The following is a 9,062-nucleotide window of genomic DNA, read 5'->3' on the forward strand; positions in this document are numbered from 1 at the left end:
ACAGTATTTATACACAGGATCACATTCTTTTCATGCCTGTTTTAGCTGATTTTATACATTACTAAAAGTAATTATTTACTTATATTTTGAATATGCATCTGATGGAACCTCTGGAGCAGGTTATCAAGGATGTCTCTGTACATTGCTGCATTCATCTTTCCCTCGACCCTGACTAGTCTCCCAGTTCCTGCTGCTGAAAAACATCCCCACAGCATGATGCTGCCACCACCATGCTTCACTGTAGGGATGGTATTGGCCAGGTGATGAGCGGTGCCTGGTTTCCTCCAGACATGACGCTTGGCATTCAGGCCAAAGAGTTCAATCTTTGTTTCACCAGACCAGAGAATTTTGTTTCTCATGGTCTGAGAGTCCTTCAGGTGCCTTTTGGCGAACTCCAGGCGGGCTGTCATGTGCCTTTTACTGAGGAGTGGCTTCCGTCTGGCCACTCTACCATACAGGCCTGATAGATGGAGCTGTAGAAATGGTTGTCCTTCTGGAAGGTTCTCCTCTCTCCACAGAGCAACGCTGGAGCACTGTCAGAGTGACCATGGAGTTCTTGGTCACCTCCCTGACTAAGGCCCTTCTGCCCCGATCGCTCAGATTGGCCGGGCTTCCAGCTCTAGGAAGAGTCCTGGTGGTTCCAAACTTCTTCCATTTACAGATGATGGAGGCCACTGTGCTCATTGGGACCTTCAATGCTGCAGGAATTTTTCTGTACCCTTCCCCAGATCTGTGCCTCGATACAATCCTGTCTCAAAGGTCTACAGACAATTCCTTGGACTTCATGGCTTGGTTTGTGCTCTGACATGCACTGTCAACTATGGGACCTTATATAGATGGGTGTGTGCCTTTCCAAATGATGTCCAATCAACTGAGTTTACCACAGGTGGACTCCAGTCAAGTTGTAGAAACATCTGAAGGATGGTCAGTGGAAACAGGATGCACCTGAGCTCAATTTTGAGTGTTATGGCAAAGGCTGTGAATACTTCTGTACATGTGATGTTTTTCGTTTTTTATTTTTAGTATATTCACAAAACTTTCAAGCACTTTCAAACTTTTTTCACTTTATCATTATAGGGTGTTGTGTAGAGAATTTTGAGGTAAAAAATGAATTTAATCCATTTTGGAATAAGGCTGTAACATAACAAAATGTGGAAAAAGTGAAGCGCTGTGAATACTTTCCGGATGCACTGTATATATAAGTTGCACACACATTATACATTATATTCAATGTATTTATATATACACATATATTTTTGGTTACTTTCTAGCTACCCAATGTATCTATTTCAATACAATTTCTAACAATCAACAATAAACCAAACAAAATTTCAAATTACCTTATTTTTTTAAGCAAGTGATGCCAAAAGCCATCTACTAAACTATGTCTGTGTCTGATTTTGATTTCCTGATTTTCTCAAACACGTTTCAAGTGTTTCTACAAAATATGTTGAAAATAATGTTATCATTCACTATTCTTTCTTGATGTCTTTATTTTTCATATTTTAAAAAATGCCATAAAAGTGCATTGTATGTTACACTAACACAACAAACACCAGATATGTTAAACAAATGTTTTCACAAACATTAATGCTGCTTATTGGTTTTCTGATCTTTCTGCATTCCCAAGCTATAATGTCTTTATAACCTTTTTAAAATATTAGTTAATAACATTAAATCTTCAATGTTTGTGAGCAAAGATGCTATTTTCATCTTGGAATTGCAATGTCTTACATACTTACTTACTTTTTGAAAAAAAAATATAGGGTCAAGAGTTGTAATTTTTGGTAGTTTTTATACCCTTTTAGTTTGCTAACTGAACTTTTTTTTAATTTGTGATATTGCTTCTTCTTCTTTTTGGTCATTTTGCTTTTCTGTAAATAAGCATTTAAAAGGAATGTGAGAATTTGTCAGCATCGACATATTTTATCATGAATTACTGCACTTACCTGAATTAAGCAATCTGCCATATAACTGTTTTCATCTAGGTGTATCTGGATGCAGATGCTTATTAAGAATGTTTTAAATATTTTGTATATTTTTAAAATACCAAATTCAGAGGATTGTGTTAGGGTTAAATAACCCTGGTATTTCCAGGGTATTCTCATCGAAGTCTGCTCCCACATGCCCAGACTCCAAATACCTGCAGGATCCAAAGATATTTAGTGTGTTTGTGTGTCTATGTTTGTCTGTGTGTTCAGTTTTCTTTAAGGCATTGTGTTTTTACCACCTCAAAGAACATTAACATGAATTAATATTCTGCTGCGGAATCACCAGATACAGTAATTTTACAAAGATGACAAATTAGCACCAGACAATTTGAATTTATGTCATTATTCATATTCTGCTGCCTTGGAAGAAATCTGTGTTTGCTGAGTGCTGTAATATTCTTGGCGTCTCCCTTTCTTCCTTTCACTCTCATTTTGCTGTGTTCCCCAGGAAAAAAGTTTCTTTAAATCCACAAAAAACTGCCAGTTCTGAACTTTGTCCAGTCAAATATTTGTACAGCGGATGTGCTCATCTGAAGCTAAGAGAACCAATTTTTTTCTCTCTCCATCGCTCTTGATCTCTGTGCAACTAATTTATGGCAGCAAAAATGAAATATATAGAGTTTGGAGACACCAGAGACTAGAGAAAGATGTGGAGAGGAGGAGGGAGAAGGTCGAGTACAAGACAAGATGGATGAAGAAACAGAGACAGAAAAACAAAAATAGAGAAAGCGACAGAGAGCAAGCGTCACAGAGAGGATCCTCCGGGGAGGTGTGGAGATGAGATTCATATGCAACGGTGGGGGTCGAAATTAAAGTTTCAAAGAACTTAAAGTTAAGCCTATTTATGGGAGCAATTTTCATATTCATACAATATTTCACACACAGTCGCAAACACACACAAACACGCACACACACACACACACACACACACATACACACACACACACACACAGACACGAGTTTCTCCTGCTAAGAGGCTAAAGTGTTCACTCGCCACACAAACACATTCAGAGAGGGCAGTTCAACAGGCATATTGCATAAGTTGTGAAGTTAGATCTTAAAATAGCAAAGATTGGAATTTACAGAAAACAAACACACATAGAGGCCAGATAACTTCAGACGTTATGAGCAAAGACTCTGGAGGTGACCTTATGCAAGTGGACTAATGAGGGCATAATCAACCCAGTGCACAACTTGTCTTCTGACATCATGAGGGGAAGTAACTCTAAAAGCTTCTCTTCCTTGGCTGCAGGAGGAGATTCAGGAGGAGATAAATTCAGTTCAAGTTTTCCAGAGATAAACAGCTGGTGGAGGTAATTCTCCAGTCGAATGCCATTAAACCACTGCAGAGGAAGATGCCGCAATGAGATGATGTAATCAACAGAGCATCAGTCAATCAACAAACAAAAACTATTTGCTTCATGTATTAATTTGAGCATAGTTACAGTTCCTAATTTGTCCACACACACCTTAAGATATCATCTGCCACTACTGTACTTACAGTATGCACCCTCTTAAAACCCACAAGATCACTTGTGACCCATTTATGAACGTGTAAAGTTTTTTAATGATGTTTTTATGAAGATGTAAATGATTAAAATTGCTTCACAATTCATACATTCAGTACATTTTTTCAGTAAACATGAGAATAGAAGTATAATTTACTAATATCTACCAGCAAAACCAGCTAAACACAGGTGACTCCCAACCTTTGAAGAGGTGGTGAAGTCCAATCTACTATCCATACCTGGTTACTTATATTCCTTTTGTCCATAAGGGTCCACAGATCAAAAAAGATTAAAAAAAAAATTTCATTAAAGTATTCCAAGTTATGAATCGAGCAACTTCTTTCTTTATTCGCATCATCTATTTTTTTCCTTCCGTCTGTCTGTCAGAGGGTATGCTTGTATTCATTAGCTTTCTGGCTAGAAAGTAGACCTCTCCCTGTAAGGACCCACTCAGATTTCACTCCAAGAGGCCTGGGTGAAGACAGTGAGCATACCTGAGTGAAAAAATCAATGATATGATTCTTTCAGTCAGTGAAAGCTCTGCTACTGGTTACTGACGTTATCAATCATTCTAGCTTGAAGATAGGCATCTGCCCTGTCCAATGAGACCAAAAAGGGGTTTGGGCACCTTTGGGCTGATGCTGATTGGCTGTGAAAGGTGTGAAATGTCCCACCTCACAGCTGAGAGGGGGAAGGAGAAAATATATGAGAAAGAGAAGGATCATCACTGTTTCGAATGATGTAAATTGGTTTCTTTTTAGGCATCAAAATGCTACAGTATTTTCTACTGTTTCCAATTAAACAGTTAAAGCACAGTTTTCCATTTGGAGATCTTTAAGACAGGTTCAGTGAAAAACAAACATAAAAGTCCATAACCATAAAATTAGGTCCAGAGGCCTGAAATTTTGCACAGTTAGTTTTGACAAGATATAGGAGGGTGGTGGTTTTCATAGTTATTGCATAAAGTATATCCTAGTTATGGTTATTAAATATTACTCCTTTTAAGGCAAGGACAAAGAAATAATCCCACAAATGCATTTTGCATTTTCATTTGAATATGCAAATGTATGCAAATTACATTGACAAAATGGTGGAACTTAAGTGGGTACATTGTGATTCATTTGTCAAGTCCATTTCCATCACATCAGTACGCTTCTCCAACTTAGCCAAAGGATATTTTTGCAATATTTTTGTTTATTTATTTGTTTTTTATGTGCAAATTGAAAATGCGCATAAAAACAAGTGGATGGAAACACACTTAAAATATTCTCTTAATTTATCAATTTATTCTGCTTAATCAGCTTTCACCACCAGCAGGTGGAGATTTTGGGTTCTGGTTGTTGATAACTGTTGACTGGTTGGCCATGTAATTTGGACATCAGTGAAGTTATGTGATTCCATAACTGTTAATTTTCCAAAAAAAATAAAAAATGTTAATTTGTCCCACAGTTTATACTTGCACCAGCATCAGATGTCATTTGTATATAGCAGATGTTAACATGTTAATACAGAGAATGTAACAATGGTAATCATTAGTGATGAAAAACATAACTTATCAACTGATGAAATATCAGCATGTTAACTGTATCATTTTTGACAGGTTCGTCATACTGATGCACTGATGTTTGCATTTATAGAGCCTCTGGTGTGGCAAATAAATATTCTGAGCTCCACAAACAAAACTGCTGTCACCCTCATTAAGAATTATTTAGAATTTATTACAATCATAAATCTAGTAGTATTAGTAGTACGACTATTAGTAGTATTTAATCAGGTAGTCTCATTGAGATCAAGCTTTCTTGTACATCAGAAATATCAGAGACAATTATAGATCAGATCAGAAGTATTTTATTGGTTGGATACCACAAAGGCTTATGTGGCATACATGTATCTTTTTTGTGATTTGGAGAACTGATCCTTTAAAAACTGGATACAACAGGAAAGTGCTGCTTCACCAGACATAATCCAAACATATATCTTCAGCTATAGATGTTGCTTTCTGTGCTTCACAGCTACCAGGAAGCGTAAAAGTGGGCAATAATGGAAAAAGTGAAAGTATCCCCATTAATCCTAATAATTTGCTTCATGTTGAGGAGAACGTCACTGCACATGTGGGTTGATATACTAGAGCAGTGGTATAAGAGAAGATGAAAGCATGAGAGGCTGAGCTTTGTATAATTCCCCACTGATGCCTTTATTAGACCATAAACCAATGTTTTGATTCACAGCAGAATCCTCGTCCTGTTTGACCTGATGAAGATCTCTCTGTGGATTTAATAAAGGTGTCAGTGGAGCATTATACAGTGTGCAGACTCACATCCTTTCATCTGCTGCACTGCTTGCCTCGGTCTGACACGCACACACACACACACACATCCTCTCAGCAGGCATTGAGCTATCTCTTTTTCTCAGCATGCAACATTAATGAATTATATCCACATGTATTTTGAGAGGGTTCATTGCTGTCATCAAAGCGGCCGCTCAGCAAGGAGACTGACAGCGTCTGTCTCTCTGTGCGCTGCGTTTAGCAGGCAGCATTATGGGAATTCCTTTATAGCACTAGGGTGCTGGCAGTGATGATGAAGGGAGGAAAAGGACATCAGAAACGTCATACCAACACATGACAAAAAAGGGACAGTTGAATGGGAATAAACAGGGTTTATGGGAAATGTGGTTTCACTTTGATTAAAAACCAGCACTGCAATACCACTCCAATGAATATTGATGTATTCTGTGGTAATGTTTTGACCCCACCTTCAAGTGTGACCATTTGGAGCAGCACTTTGAAAGAGATATTTTCAAATTTCAAAAGAGGAGCTAACTACACTGACATCTTGTAGGAAAAAATAATGACAATGTATTGAAATTACGTAATTACAGACTGAGGACCAGATTTACCAAGAAACTGGCTTTTTGCAAATGTGTGCTGCACTTTTCATTGACTTTGGAGGCTGCAGTCTACATGTGTATTTACTAAGGCAGCAGCTCATTATGCAGTCAGCTCCTGGACTGAGCCTGACACTGCCCTCCGGGTGAGGAGAGCTCAGAGGAGCAGATCATAGTTTATTTTTCTATCAGATCACTGAGCTCAGAAAAGAACCGATAAGATCTTGAATGCAACACATTTACTATTTGGCCAACTCCACTTAAAAAAAAAAACAGTTATGGTATTATGTTATCATTAGCATATATGTAATTAGTAATATATTAGGGGGCAATAAGCATCTGGGTCTGGGGCTCCCCAGGGATCCTTGAGGGGGTTCCTGTGGGAAAATGTTCTTTTCACTATAATTCTTTTCATGAGTAAATCAGTGACAGAACACACACACACATTTCTTTTCCTGTAAAACACACCTGTGCTATGTTCATCTCTGACAATGACAATGGAAAATAGCTTGGCCCTGTAGTGCCCTAAGTTCCATTATGGTATAATCAGCTAAGATGCCTAATTAATTTTTGCACACTCCTCCCTTAACTGTATTTGCAGTGAGAAAAGAGGCACAACATAAATTACTTATCATAAAAACAGTGACTGCAGCCTGCTGCCACTTCTTGATAACATCAACAGGTTTAATGAAGAATTTGTCACATTTCCACCTTAAAACCAGGCACAAAAGTTTTACCAAATCCTTTGAGCTGGCACCCAGGAGGTACTGGAGCTCTGCGTCTTAAGGCACATGTGCATTAGTTTCAGCATTTGGCCACAGTTAGTTCCTGCTTCTCAGGGATACAGTGTGCTGCTCAAGGTCATTTTAGCAGGAAGGCTGTTTGCCAAAAAGTGGATTTGGACCTATGTTGATCTCTGCAATCATTTGGAGATTAAAAACATCCACAGCAGTACCAAATATCTTCCTTATCTTACACAAATATGTGGCATATAAAGTATACTGTGTTGGTGCTTGATTGAAACCATATCCATATTAAATATTTAAACCCAGGAGGCAGTTTTTATTTTCATTGCTGCATCAAAAAGGAAATGACATACACTTTTCCATTGTATCAGTAAGACATTTAATATCTTTAATAATGCTTGGCGACACACCATGCATTAAATGTAAAGTGAAATTTTGATCTAAAAATATAAAGAGAAAGTAATGGAGGCTTTGGTGAATCAATACACTCCTGCCATTTGCTCAGTACAGCGATGCTGTACTGAAGTGAATTATCTCCTTAAGTGGTGCTGCCTTTTAGTGACCAGGAAGATGATGAATCATCACACTCAACAGGCTTATTTCCTCTAAATAAGGAGATTCTGTGAAACGTTTTAGGAAACGATAGCGATACTCAACCCGCGGCTCACGAGCCGCATTACAAATTGTAATGTGGAAATATGTACAACCTGTGTGTGTATGTGTATGTACAATCAATACAGCTGTTGGACACAGTCATGTTTCCTTTCAGTATAAATATGTTAGACCAGCGATACTCAACCCGCGGCTCGCGAGTCGCGGGTTGAGTATCGCTGACATAATGTATTCCCAGGCCCTTTACCTGAACCTTAATCATCACAGCTTAACCCTAACCCTAGAGTAGTACTACTACAAAATTTGATTGTAACCCTAAAACCATGACCCCACACAGTATAATGACGCACACTGGACCCAACAAATATAATGGTTTACGAAGATCTGGCCCTTCGTGGCTGTCGTAGACCTCAAAGGCCGAACTGAAATGAGACGGCCTGGCTTAATTAGGATTTTTGCTTTGCCTCATCAGCTGTGCCTGCCCTTACCGTTGCATCACAAAGTGCGGCTCCTTTCGCCTAGCAACCCTGACAATATATCATATAATTTCACAAAAACTTGAGGTTTTAAGGCCCTTGGTTTTAAGAGTTGTACCGTTGTTATACCACTGTTCAACTAAGCTGAAACCTAATGATTCATTAAAAAGTGTAATCCTCAGGCTCTGTTGTCATCACCAGAGTGCAATGAATCTTGGGATGGGTTGGGTCATGAAGGATCCACCCGTTGGACCCTTTGTTGACTGCATTTCTCGGTTGCATTTGAAGGAGCCTTCGAAATGGGACAATCATCATCATCATCAGAGCCACATCAGAACCCCCCTCCTCCCCTACCAAAGGAACGTCTCTCTCTATCCTGGAGAGAGATGTCAACAGGCTTTTTAAGAAGCAGAACCCCCGCAAAGCAGCCGGTCCTGACTCTGTCTCTCCATCATCCCTGAAGCACTGTGCTGATCAGCTGTCTCCAGTGTTCACGGACATCTTCAACACCTCACTGGACACCTGCCACGTGCCAGCCTGCTTCAAATCCTCCACCATCATCCCTGTCCCCAAAAAACCAAGGCCCACAGGACTAAATGACTACAGACCCATTGCCCTGACCTCTGTGGTCATGAAATCATTTGAGCGCCTTGTCCTGTCCCATCTCAAATCCATCACTGACCCACTCCTGGACCCCCTGCAGTTCGCCTACAGAGCCAACAGGTCTGTAGACGACGCCGTCAACATGGCTCTCCACTTCATCCTCCAGCACCTGGACTCCTCAGGGACCTATGCCAGGATCCTGTTTGTGGACTTCAGCTCTGCCTTCAACACCATCATCCC

This window comes from Trachinotus anak, unplaced genomic scaffold, assembly GCF_046630095.1.
Source record: "Trachinotus anak isolate AG129_WGS33_773 ecotype Australia unplaced genomic scaffold, CSIRO_AGI_Tana_v1 ptg000021l, whole genome shotgun sequence".
NCBI classification, from domain to species: Eukaryota; Metazoa; Chordata; class Actinopteri; order Carangiformes; family Carangidae; genus Trachinotus; species Trachinotus anak.